General features: G+C 47.1%; 1 protein-coding gene across 2 annotated transcripts in view; it reads left to right on the forward strand.

The window, feature by feature from the left end:
• tbx22 (T-box transcription factor 22) overlaps window positions 1-12803 on the forward strand; it is a 118513-nt gene that overhangs the window by 88382 nt on the left and 17328 nt on the right. The gene's annotated exons all lie outside the window — the stretch shown is intronic.

A 12803-nucleotide genomic window follows, 5' to 3' on the forward strand; every position in this document is an offset into this window, starting at 1 on the left:
GGAGCGCCACCCACGCGGCGCCGTCGCCACCCATATCGACAAATATAGCCAAATTTCAATTCAATTCAATTTCTTTTAATATATCGCCTTTCACAACAGAGTTGTCCCAAAGCGCTTTACAGGGTTGTGTTGTGATACATGAAACAGAAGTAGAGGGAGATACAGAACGGGGAAAAAAAGGAAAGAAAGAAATTGAATAAAGAAAGCCAGAAGAAAACGGAGGAGAGGATTATTAAAACGTAGGCGCGGCGGTGACAAAAGCTTGCTATCTGGTTAGAACAGAATAGAATCTTTACATAATAGAATAGAATGTCTATAAAATAAAATGGAATATCTTGTCATTGGACATGTACAAGAAAAGTCTTTATGCAGTCTCCACCCAGGTTATATATTAGACCTATATAAAATTAAAAATACAAATTTTTTAAATAATAATGATGACAATTTTACCCCTTAGTAACATTTCCCCGATAGTCTGTGATCGAAAATGGGTACTCAGAAGGGAGATAATTTTAGTACTCGTTTGGGGAATACATATTTGCTGATATATTCATTACCCATTGCAATTCTTTACAGTACACAACTATATACACTATATAGACAACAGTATTGCAACACCTGGCCATTTTACCTACAACAACTTTTTTAACATCCCATTCTAAATCCATGGGCATCAATTTGGAGCTGGTTCCCCTTTAAGCTGTAACAGCTGCCACTCTTCTGTGAAGGCTTTCTGCAAGATTTTGGGGTATCTGTGGTAATTGCCCATTCATCCAGAAGAGCATTTGTGAGGTCAAGCACTGATGTTGGACGTGAAGGTCTGGCTCACAATCTCCATTCTAGTTCCTGTCAAAGGTGTTCAGTGGGGTTGAGGTCAGGGCTCTGTGTGGCCAGTCAAGTTCTTCCATACCGAACTCACCCAACCATGGACCTTCCTTTGGGCACTGCGGGCACTGCGGTACTGTAACACAGTAAAAGGTTCTTCCCCAAACTGTTCCCACAAAGTTGCAAGTACAGAATTATGCATAATGTCTTGGTATGCTGAAGCATTTAGAGTTCCTGGAACTAAGGGGCCTAGCCCAACCCCTGAAAAATGACCCCATACCACTATCCCCCCTCCACCAAACTTTACATTTGGCACAATGCAGTCAGGCAGGTAACGTTGTCCCGGCATCCGCCAATCCCAGACTCATCCATCAGGCTACCAGATAGAGAAGCGTGATTTGTCACTCTACAGAACATTCCCACTGCTCCCAAGTTCAGTGGCAGCGTGGTTTACATCACTCCATTTGACACTTGGCATTGCCTTCTTGGTGATGTGAGGCTTGCATGCAGTTGCTCGGCCATGGAAGCCCATTCTATGCAGCTCCCAGCATTTCTGTACTTTTTGGGCGTTTAGAACTCAACAGTTATTGAGTAAGAGTGTTGGCAACGTTTACACACTATGCGCCTCAGAACTCGGCGACCCCGCTCAGTTACTTTACATGGTCTGACACTCCATGGCTGAGTTTCTGACATTCCTAAACTCTTCCCACTTTGCAATACTACCAATTACCATGGAATATCTAGCATGGAAGAAAGTTCACAAACTGACTTATTGCAATGGTGGCATCCTATGACAATACCACGCTTGAATTCAATGAGCTCTTCAGAATGACCCATTCTTTCACAAGTATTTGTAAACCTGACTGCATGGCTAGGTGCTTGATTTTATGCACTCGTGGAAAAGGGACCGGGGAGGGTTTGTGGATGCTGGGGGGAATGGCTTAGTAGAATCTTGCCTAGGACTGCAGAACAACCAATGGCAACAGAAATACAGTACTGCCTGTATTACATAAATGGCATTACATACATATACTCTTTATTCTATGTTATTCTAATCTCTTATTAATTGTTATTCTACCATTGTATTACTCTATTTTTTATTCTATTTTCAACTTGTTGCAAATAGTCATCAGAGTCACAAGACATTTCTTGTTATATGTGTGTCTCTGTATATTATGATAACAATAAAGTTGAACCGAATTTAAAATGGGCTGGTTCTGTATGCCACTACGTTTTCCGTGTTGCTTCAGTAGATTATCACAAGGAAGATCTTTGCTAAGGTGAACTTTCTTGAGTGATCTCGGGAAATATGGACTCTCGTGTAATCTCTAGACCAGTGCTGTTACTGTAGCGTTACTGCCTCAAGCTAAATACCTGGCATACTTTAATAAATGTCTATTCTTTTAAACAGGTAACGGATAACTAAGCTGGACAACTCAGAACGCATTGACCTTGAACAGAGTAATCACTGCAACGCTGGAGAAAGCTCTTTCCTGTTGCTCGTGCTGTGTGGCTGCTTGACTTTTCAGCAAGGGTTTTGTCAAATGCAAGACTTCCCCTTAATGTGCCGGTCGCCACGATTTAATTTCTACCGCAACACCCCCGACACAACATTCTAAGTACCCAGTTACACTAACATTCAAAATTAAATAAAATGCAGGATATTACATTATAGTATTCACACACTAAAAAATGTAAATAAACCACAGAAATTTCTTGGAGGTGCCAAGGGGGTGCTATCATAGGTGTAGCTACAGCACCCCCAAGCCCCTCCCTGGCGCCGCCCCTGGATGTGATGAATGCACCTCACATCAGCTACTGTAAAGGCATTGTTGCTGCTCGCCGGCGAATTTTTGGCGCCATCTAGCGAAGAAAGCGTGTTACGTCGTCTCGGGGAATGATGAAATATCGAGCGGTCTGAAGTAATAAATCAAAACACCGTCCATGTGTAAAATCCGAGTGGTTAGTGGATAACGACCCGACGTTAGTGGCTGCCGCTACACAGAGATACATAAACAACCCTGGACCAACGTATAGCCTCCGCTGATCGGTCTGACTCATGCTATAATTACTTCAGCGGTCACCCAATTAAAAACAGGAAACATGCCTGGCATCGTTCCGCGGCCATTATTGCAGCCGTTTAGCAGCGCGACTTTATTTTAGCCCGGGAAAACTCTTTCCTAAACTGCGGGTCAGTGTCCCCTCACAGGACTCTGCTGCTAAGTTAACAAAAATAGTCCTGCATCGTGATCGTAAAGCCCAGGCGACTTGCTGGACAGTTACCTTAGCGCAGCACCAGCATTTTATACTTTTCTTTAATTAGTGTCACCATATATTCCCAATGTTAAAAGTCTGAAAAGATTAGTTCATTCGTAGGACAGATGATGTTATATCTTTCCCAATATTGGTTTAAGACTAGGCGAAGTTGCCAGCTCACGCATCAGACGAGACGCTCACGCAAGGAATCTTACGGCAAATCTATATTATTGCATTATAAACCTAAAATTAGCTACATCAAAAGCGTTGGGGTAGTTTGCAAACTCGATTGACTTTTACAAGGTAATAAAACTACATGTAACCGTGTGTCACTCCAGCCAGCTGACCAAAGTTGGCAACCCTGGTGTAGGTTTTAATGCCCACCAGGTTGAATAACTTCATTGAATAATATTTTTTAAAAAGGTAAGACTGCAGGAAATCATGTATTTTAACTGAAACCTTTTATTATGGCTTAAGGAGCTTCAAATCTTATATTTACGTAAATTATTACTAAAATCCGCGTAGCTGAAAGTAGGTTTCTTTGCTATTCTCATTTGATTTTCCCACCGCAAATTGCGGAACTGTCTAAGTAATTTGTTGCTTGCAATGGATTTGCTCTCACTGCAGGAAGAGAACACTGCCATTCAAGCTGCCCCCCCCCCCCCCCCCGGGACATGTTTAGCAGTGGTTTTCCAGCAGGGTGATGGTGGAAACGCCGCACCAAGACGCATAAGAATCGCAGAAACGCTCTGTGGTTAAACTAAACGAAACAAGATGTGCCTTTGCCATTTCATAAACCCGGGACCAAGGACCTCTGTGTTCCCAGTCTGATGTGCAAGACGCCCAGGCTTCTTCTTTTAGCTTAGCGGCCAATTGTCTGACCAAGAGGGCTCCTATAGCCCTTAAAAACTCTGATTTGGTACAAGGTGGTCTTCAGTTTGACTTTACTCAGTTCAGAATGTAAATAAGCACAAAGGGCTTCGCTTTCAGTTCCAGAAAGCGTGGCCAAGGTTCAGCTCTCCCTACTGTATGGTAAAGACCTCATCTTGTGCGCACATTCTCCCACGGTTTTGATGTTACCTATGTTTAACAGGCAAATTGTTACTGGTAATGAGAAGTGGCTTGCAAGTAAACAGGGCAGTTGATTTGCACGGTGAACGCATTCCTCAGAAAAGGCTCTCCTCCGCTCTCAGTCACCAGTGCGCTTAACTGATCCTGAGCGCTTGTGTGGCTTCGTTTTCGGATTCGTTTGAACTCCATAATTCCGTTTGCGTCCACTAGGAGGGGAAGGATTAACGCGCATTTACAAAGCAGGCCAAAAACTATTGGAGGTAAATTTAATCAAGGAGAATTTTATCGGATAGCTAAACAGAGTGGACGAGAAGAATTCCCCTCTGTCAACAGAAATAAATGGTCGGTGGAGGGAAAACTCATTTCTCTTCACGCTCGAGGTAGCTTAAAATAATCTGCGGGTTTTGATGCTTGATTTAGTTTTCCATGGGGCTAATTAACACCACATTAAACACCTTGCCCGTTCAGTTTATTACTTGAACTGACAACTCCTAGCCGTTTGTTTGTTTTTTTGCTCCGTCCACCGTTCCCGATTTTTAATTTTGTCCGCTTGACTGCACGCTGTAATGTTGTAACTTAATCCGCAAACACCCGGCCATCCTCGAGAGGGCTGAGGGGAACGCTGGCCAAACCCCGGCTCACAAAGGCATCGGTTCACGGTGGTTAACGGGCTGAAAACACGGAGGCACGCTCGAGCGATTACAAAGCACCCTCCTCCGCTGTCAGGAAACCGTTAGCTTCCAGGAGTCTGCGAGAAGAACGACATCATCCTTGCTGACTGCCCCGTGTCCACCTCTAGTACCGACAATTTCACATATAATTTTAAGTATCCAAGGGCCCTCTCTCAAGCGCTGGGCCTCCAGAATCTGCTGGGGTATCTGTAGCTGTCACCACCAGGGAGGCCAAGGCCCACATGTGGCATCCAAGAACCAGGCTCAGTATACCAGCGAGCAATAAAAAGCCATGGAATGTGGAACCCGATCAACCAATCCTTTGTGTCCGTTCTCCCTCCATCGACAAACCGCAACACCGTATTGCCGGAGAAGGAGCGGACATATATGACGGACTAGTTTTTCAGAAGATAAACTATAAATAGGGCCCAGAACAGATGGCAGAGCATCGCGTGATTCCCTTTTATTTGAGAAAGCTGGAGTAACCTAAGCATGATGAGGAATCAGTGCTGCCCGTGCGTATCCATTTCAGAAGGTGCTCTCTTTCGGCTTTTACCTCCGTCCATAATCAGGCTTCACTGTTAGCCCTGGCTCGTCATTCCAGCCATAACGATGATGCGTAGGCTCCAAGTGTGTGTGTGTGTGTGTGTGTGTGTCTGTATCCATAATTGCCTTGGAAATTTGATAATTTTATCCTTAAGGAGAACTAAGGGAATGTCAGGAAACGCTCCAGTTTCTGAAAACTGGAAAAAATTAATCTTGATTAAAGCGCTCAACCTCCCATCCGCACCTCACTCATCCCTACCCCCCCCCCCCCCCACAGCCCCCCTGCTCTTTTCTTCCTTTATGTTACTAGACTGATCTAGCCTCAAGTGGCACCACAGGTTCTAGATCCCTGCCGTTTCCCTGCAGGCTTTCTGCTAACCAGCGATGGCAGAAGAATTGTGGGATTGGTGTGTGTGTGTGTGTGTGGGGGGGGGGGTCATGTCAGACCTTGTGGAGCAGATGTACTGTAATTTGGAGCAATTGGGGTGATTAGCACACCCCCCCCCCCCCCACACACACACAAACTTTGCATGTTGCTTTGGTCCATCAGTGCATGCCTATTATGGTTTTTTGGGGGAGGGGGTGATTTGTGCTGACAGATGATCTCCCTAACTCATACCTCTGCACAGCTGACGTGATCCCCACTGGGGGGTCAAAACAACATCAACCGCCAACACATTTTGTAAAACCAGTTGTGTAGGATGCTTGTTATACCTTCATGATCAGTGCAGCGCTCTGGATCATTTGCTTTACAGTTCGCACCACGGATGTGGTGATGTTACCGTCGGCACACCGGGTGGGACCGACGGTGGCTGGGGCCTGTGTCCCAGAGTGTCGATCGTCTTGCTTTGCTGGGGATGTTGACCCAATACACAGAAATGGTGAGAGTTCCTTATCATGTCGTCCGTGCCTCTCGGCCATTGTGCTGACTCTGTTTGAAGTGGATCTCGTCCACTGCTGCCATGTCCTGCGGCTCAGTATGGAGCACTGTGGCTTCACACCTCTGGGGATGCATGTTCTGCTCACGCTTCTGAAGGCTTCCTCATTTAGGTCAGTGGTTTCCAGCTGGTCAAATCACAGGCGGAATATACCGTTGTCATTTGGTTGCTTGCTGGAGTATTTTCTCAGTAAAAGGAGCTCTTTCTGTGAAAAAATAAGGCTGCTTCAGGTGAATTGGTGATGCTGCATTGCCCTTAGTGTTTGATTGTGTGTGGGACTATCATGCATAATTCACAGGATGAAATGACTTCAGCCATACTTCGCTATGAAGTGCAACTCCTCCCACCTCTCCTGCCCCTGGAATATCTCCCCCAGTTAGCCCACCGAGAATATAGTCCTGGTTGTGTGTGAGTTTGTGCCCAGTGACAGCATGGCATCCATCCAGGGGGTCCCCCTGCCTTGTACCCTGTGCATTCTGGGATAGACTCCAGGCTCCCCATGACCCTGTACTGGATAAGCGGTTATGCAAGATGGATGGATGGATGGAGTTTCCTGTTCAGCATGGTGCCGTTTAGCAGCAGCCGCTGAGTTTGCATTACCCACAAACCAGCGTCGTGTTTGCATTCTGTCCAATTTCTCTGTCATGCTGTTGGGGCGGGGGGGGCTTTTACATCCTCACACTCGCTAGCCTTGACAGGGTGGGGAGTGGGGGGAAAAGGACTTTAATTTTTTAATCAAGGAGAATTTTATCGGATAGCTAAACAGAGTGGACGAGAAGAAGGGAAAAGGGCCCGGAGGAGCATTAAAGTCTCTTCTGCCATCCCTGCCTGATTTCCCGATCCACTCCAAGCAAAACATCCTCCCACAGTCACCCCAACATAGATAATGGCATATGTCGGCATGCAGTTTCTAACTTCCACCAGAAGGGGGCACCTCAGCACTGCCGCTTTAATGTCAGCACTTGGATCTGTTTTTTTTGCTCGAATTTGCTAAAGAGAGATGTGGGAGAGCCAGGGTCGCGAACATCCTCGGAGCTGGAGTGTGTAATATTGTTTAAAACTCCCGTAGACGCCGGGAAAGGATGCAGCAGCATTTCATGCATCTGATTGTCTGGGCACAGTCGGTCGAGAGACATGTGCACCCTATTTGGGAGCACGGAGCCATGTGCAACTGATAAAGGACATGCTGAGGCATGCAGGGGGGTGGATGGGAACATGGTGGAGGGAGAAGGGGGCAGGTTTGCGGGGTCTGCACCAAAAAGCCACCCCCCCCCCTCCCCACACACACACACACACACACTTTTTCTAGGCGCTACACTCCTGGGAAATGACTTCATGGAAAAGCCGCCCAGACCTCGCCTGCCCACCGCACCAGAGCCAGCATGCAGCCATGTCGACTCTCGCACCGCTGGGCGGGATCCACACACATGGCGATTGAGTGAAATCACTTCCAGACGCTCCGCAGCCTTGTACACTGACTTCATCCTCGGGTCCTTCTCAAGGAGCCCAGCAGATGGGGCATGGGTGTTGGGATGGGATTTGTGGGAAATTGCAGTGCTAGTCCGCTGCAGACCACTAGAGGGTGGTGTCTAGATGCCCTGTTCAAGGGGTGGATTTGGACTTCAGAAAGAAATTTGTATGTGTATGGAGGTTTGCTGGGTGGAGACACGGGGGAATCAAAAATGGCCGCTAACCTGTCTGACCAATTCACCCCTTTCCGAGGCTTTCAGCTCCTTTTGGAGAGGTAGTTTGTTTACAATTACTCTATTTAGCAGATGCTCTTATCTAAACAGTACAACTGAAAGATCAGCCAGTGCCTGGAGCAAGTGGGAGTTCAGGGTCTGGCTCATAGACCTAATGGTCATTCAGCCAACCCTGGGATTTGAACCCACAACCCACTGATCACAGTTCACAGATTTAAATCATTTTCTTCTTGCTACTGGCAAACATAATACCTTGGCCACCATTAATTTGATTAGTAGTCAAAGGTGTCAATGGAGGTCTTTAAACTGATGGGGCCCTCGTGAGACAATGACCCGACCCTGTCAAAAAGTGGTGGTTTAAGGCAGCACAGATGGCAAGACTTCAGGGGACAGCGTGCTGCATATAGCTGGGACAGGCATGGTGACATGCATTTAGCCCTAAGTTGTTATCGTTCATAGGAAAGCTGCTGACTGAAAGCAGAGCAGTTCCCAGAAGCGGCTGGGAAGCTGGAAGAAACACAGTGTCCCTTTCCAGAGAGGGGCCCGGGCACTGTGGGTGAGCCGGAATCCACCTCAGGGGGAGGGGAAGCAGTGCCGGGACCAGGATGCAGTGGGCCGAGGGCAAGGAGTGGATGGGGAAAGCAGGCATTGGGCGGCCAGTTGTTAAAGTCATAAAAGAATTCAGATTTCAAGTTGCTTTGGGGCTGTGAGGGGGCGATGAAGATGCCAGAGGAGCAGTGTTTGCGCCAGGTGGGCCGGAGTCAGGTACGGGCCCTGGGACGGGAGTCAAGGAGCCAGCTGGTCTTTACAGCAAGCACACAACAGGCAGGTGGAAGCTTCCCAAGCTGTCAGAAATCCAGCATGGTCAAGCAGGGAGGCAAATTAATCAGGTAAGGTCCCTCCTGTCTATGTAATACCCCCCCCCCCCCCCCCCAACTAACTCATCCTTGCTGTGTGGGGCTTCAAATACAACGGAGATTGACACACCAGCTGAATGACACAGAGGAGACTGACACACCTCCTGAATAACACAGTGGAGACTGACACACCTGCTGAATGACAAACACAGTGGAGACTGACACACCTGCTGAATGACAAACACAGCGGAGACTGACACACCTGTTGAATGACACAGTGGTGACTGACACACCTGCTGAATGACAAACACACACAAAAAGGAGACTGACGCACCTGCTGAATGACAGACAAAGTGGAGACTGACACACCTGCTGAATGACACAATGGAGACTGACACACCTGCTGAATGACAGACACAGTGAAGAATGACACACCTGCTGAATGACAGACATAACGGAGACTGACACACCTGCTGAATGACACAGTGGAGACTGACACGCCTGCTGAATGACAAACACACAGCGGAGACTGACGCACCTGCTGAATGACAGACAGAGTGGAGACTGACACACCTGCTGAATGATACAGTGGAGACTGACACACCTGCTGAATGATACAGTGGAGACTGACACACCTGCTGAATGACAAACACACACAAAAAGGAGACTGACGCACCTGCTGAATGACAGACACAGTGGAGACTGACACACCTGCTGAATGACAGACATAGCGGAGACTGACACACCTGCTGAATGACACAGTGGAGACTGACACACCTGCTGAATGACAGACATAGCGGAGACTGACACACCTGCTGAATGACACAGTGGAGACTGACACACCTGCTGAATGACAAACACACACAAAAAGGAGACTGACACACCTGCTGAATGACAGACATAGCGGAGACTGACACACCTGCTGAATGACACAGTGGAGACTGACGCACCTGCTGAATGACAGACATAGCGGAGACTGACACACCTGCTGAATGACACAGCGGAGACTGACACACCTGCTGAATGACAGACACCCAGCAGAGACTGACACATCTGCTGAATGACAGACACACAGTGGAGACTGACACACCTGCTGAATGACACAGTGGAGACTGACACACCTGCTGAATGACAGACACACAGCGGAGACTGACACATCTGCCCAAAGATACACACACACACAGTGAACCAAGTCCAGAAAATCAATAAGGCAGAATCTGTTGTGTTGTCTTTCCATGGTTTTGATACCAGTTGTAAATGAGAAAGGCACCTACCCAAATCCAAGTCTATACTGATACAAATTTGGAGCTTATGAAGTCTCCCAGTATCAACATCATCATCCGTGGGGGGCACGTCAAACATGATTTCTTAAATTGTGCTACCATTTGTGGCAATAGCTGCTGAAAGCATTCCGGGAGCTTAAATATTTTGCTTCCTCAATGCTTGGGGGACAGTCACAGGTGTTGTGGTGTGTGTCCATGCATTTGTGTCTGTGTGTCACACCTCCTTGCTGCAGAAATCACCCTCACACAAATCCACAGAGGGCCTGTGACCCCGCCCGTTGTCGATTTCCATATCTAGGGCCCCTCGGGTCCCAGCATGCACTACGATACACAGTCATGCACAGAACATATTTGTTTTCATTAAGTCTGTAAGGACTGGACGCCAGACTTTTCCGTTAGACGTCTATTCCTGTACAATGCGGATCTAATCGCTTTCGCCACGTACAGAGAGGCATGACGTTACTGTGTATAATGTGCCCAGTTGCCTTTGTTAGTGTAATTCCTGTCACCTCCGCCTTTCACCCCCTGTCTTTGACAGACATTCTCATAAATATAAATCACTGTGTTTTCGCTTGCGTGCTCAAGTCGCCACATCTTCCCTGTTTTCTTTTCTCCCTTCAGCCTCCCCTCCCATGTCAGGGGTTCCTTCAACTCCATGCCCCCCCGCGGTTGTCCCGATGACGATGGGATGAGGGGGGAGGGGCGGCGGCAGCATCCTTGGTGCTGGGCCCCCATGAGAGATGGTTGAAGGGCGTGGCTTATTTGGGGATAAGAGGCAGTCCACATTCCCAGTGCTCCGCCCAGATTTCTCAGCACTAATGGGAGTGACATGGACTGATAACCCCCCTCCCCCTACAGCCCCAAAGTACAACCCTGCATTTTTATCAAATAATTAATCTATTGGCTGTCACTACCTGGAAAAAGATGTGAGAGCTGATTGGAAACAGCAGATATGATGTCATCAACCCTCCCACTCCCTCCATCAAGTGTACACACTAGCTGGGGAAAAGGATAGTGCCAAGGCGGTAGCAGCTGGGGGTGGGAGTTTGGTCTGCACCAATCAGGCCCCAAGCATACAGCTGGTTCCAATTACATCATGGGGGAGCCTAGTGAGGGGCGTGGATGATCCTCTGGATTTGGGGGGTGGAGTGACAAAGTCTGTGAGGCTGGGACCGGGTCAGCTTTGCTCAGAGCCCATGGCAAAATTTCCACAAGATTGATCCCAGTGTCACAATTCTGTCCTTTTAATGTTAATTAATGAATTTGTTTAAAAGTGAGAAAATCACTGTCTTCCAAAAATGTGGCTGGCAGGAGTTTGAGTAAAATCTGCATCACTGTCGAATGCAGTGTAACCCCCTCAACCCACCACAAGGTGGCCTCGTCATTAAAACTCTCGCACATAGAAGGGGCCCTCTTTGATGCGTGGCGTAACGCATGTACCTTGTCGTAACCAACGTGTTTTTCCAAAGGAGTCCAAAGGTCTGAAAATATTATCGTAGCCTGTGTCTGCTGTGCTGAAAAGCAGAGCAGTGGGGATATTAAAGTATTAAAACCATGTGAGACTTTCAGCGTTTATCCGAAAGTAAAAGTGACTGATAGCGACGCTGGGAAATATCATGCGTTCTCTCTATACTTTGTCATAAAAGCCTGCAGCAACTCAGCTTCCGAAACCCCAGCTGCCTTAATGATTGGCTGACCCTGCTTTTTGAAATGTACATCACATTGGATAAATGTGTTCGCTAAATAAGTAAATGTAAATGGTATTTTTACATATATCAGCTGAAATTTTGATGAAATCCTAATTTGAACATAAGCAGATCATTCTGTTGGTTTTGGCTTGAATATGAATTGGCGCATGTTCAATTAACATCATAATCAAGGCTAAAACAGTTCAGTAGCATACATTATGTTGCCAAAAGTATTGGGACACCCCTCCAAATTTAGGTGTTCCAATCACTTCAATAGCCACAGGTGTATAAAATCAAGCACTTAGGCATGCAGACTGCTTCTACAGACATTTACAAAAAGATGGGTCACTCTCAGGAGCTCAGTGCATTCAAGCGTGGTACCGTGATAGGATGCCACCTGTGCAGTAAGTCCATTTGTGAAATTTCCTCGTTAATAGATATTCCATGGTCAACTGTTAGATGCATTATAACTTGAAGCGAATGGGAGCAACAGCAACTCAGCCACGAAGTGATAGGTCACGTAAAATCACACAGCAAAGACACCGTCTGCAGAGTCAATAGCTACAGACCTCCAAACTTCATGAGACCTTCAGATTAGCTCAAGAACAGTGCGTAGAGAACTTCATGGAATGGGTTTCCATGGCTGAGCAGCTGCATCCAAGCCTTGCATTGCCAAGTGCAATGCAAAACGTCGGATGCAATGGTATAAAGCACGCCGACACTGTACTCTTGAGCAGTGGAGACGTGTTCTCTGGAGTGATGAATCACTATTCTCTGTCTGGCAATCTGATGGACAAGTCTGGGTTTGGCAGTTGCCACGAGAACAGTAGTTGCCTGACTGCATTGTGCCTAGTGTAAAGTTTGGTGGAGGGGGGATTATTTTAATGCATAGATTCACCCTTTGGGATTTGAAACCACAAATTTTAGGCCCACGGCTTCCAGAGTCCTTGGGGCAACTGGAGTTT

This window comes from Brienomyrus brachyistius, chromosome 10 (assembly GCF_023856365.1).
Source record: "Brienomyrus brachyistius isolate T26 chromosome 10, BBRACH_0.4, whole genome shotgun sequence".
In the NCBI taxonomy this organism is placed as follows: Eukaryota; Metazoa; Chordata; class Actinopteri; order Osteoglossiformes; family Mormyridae; genus Brienomyrus; species Brienomyrus brachyistius.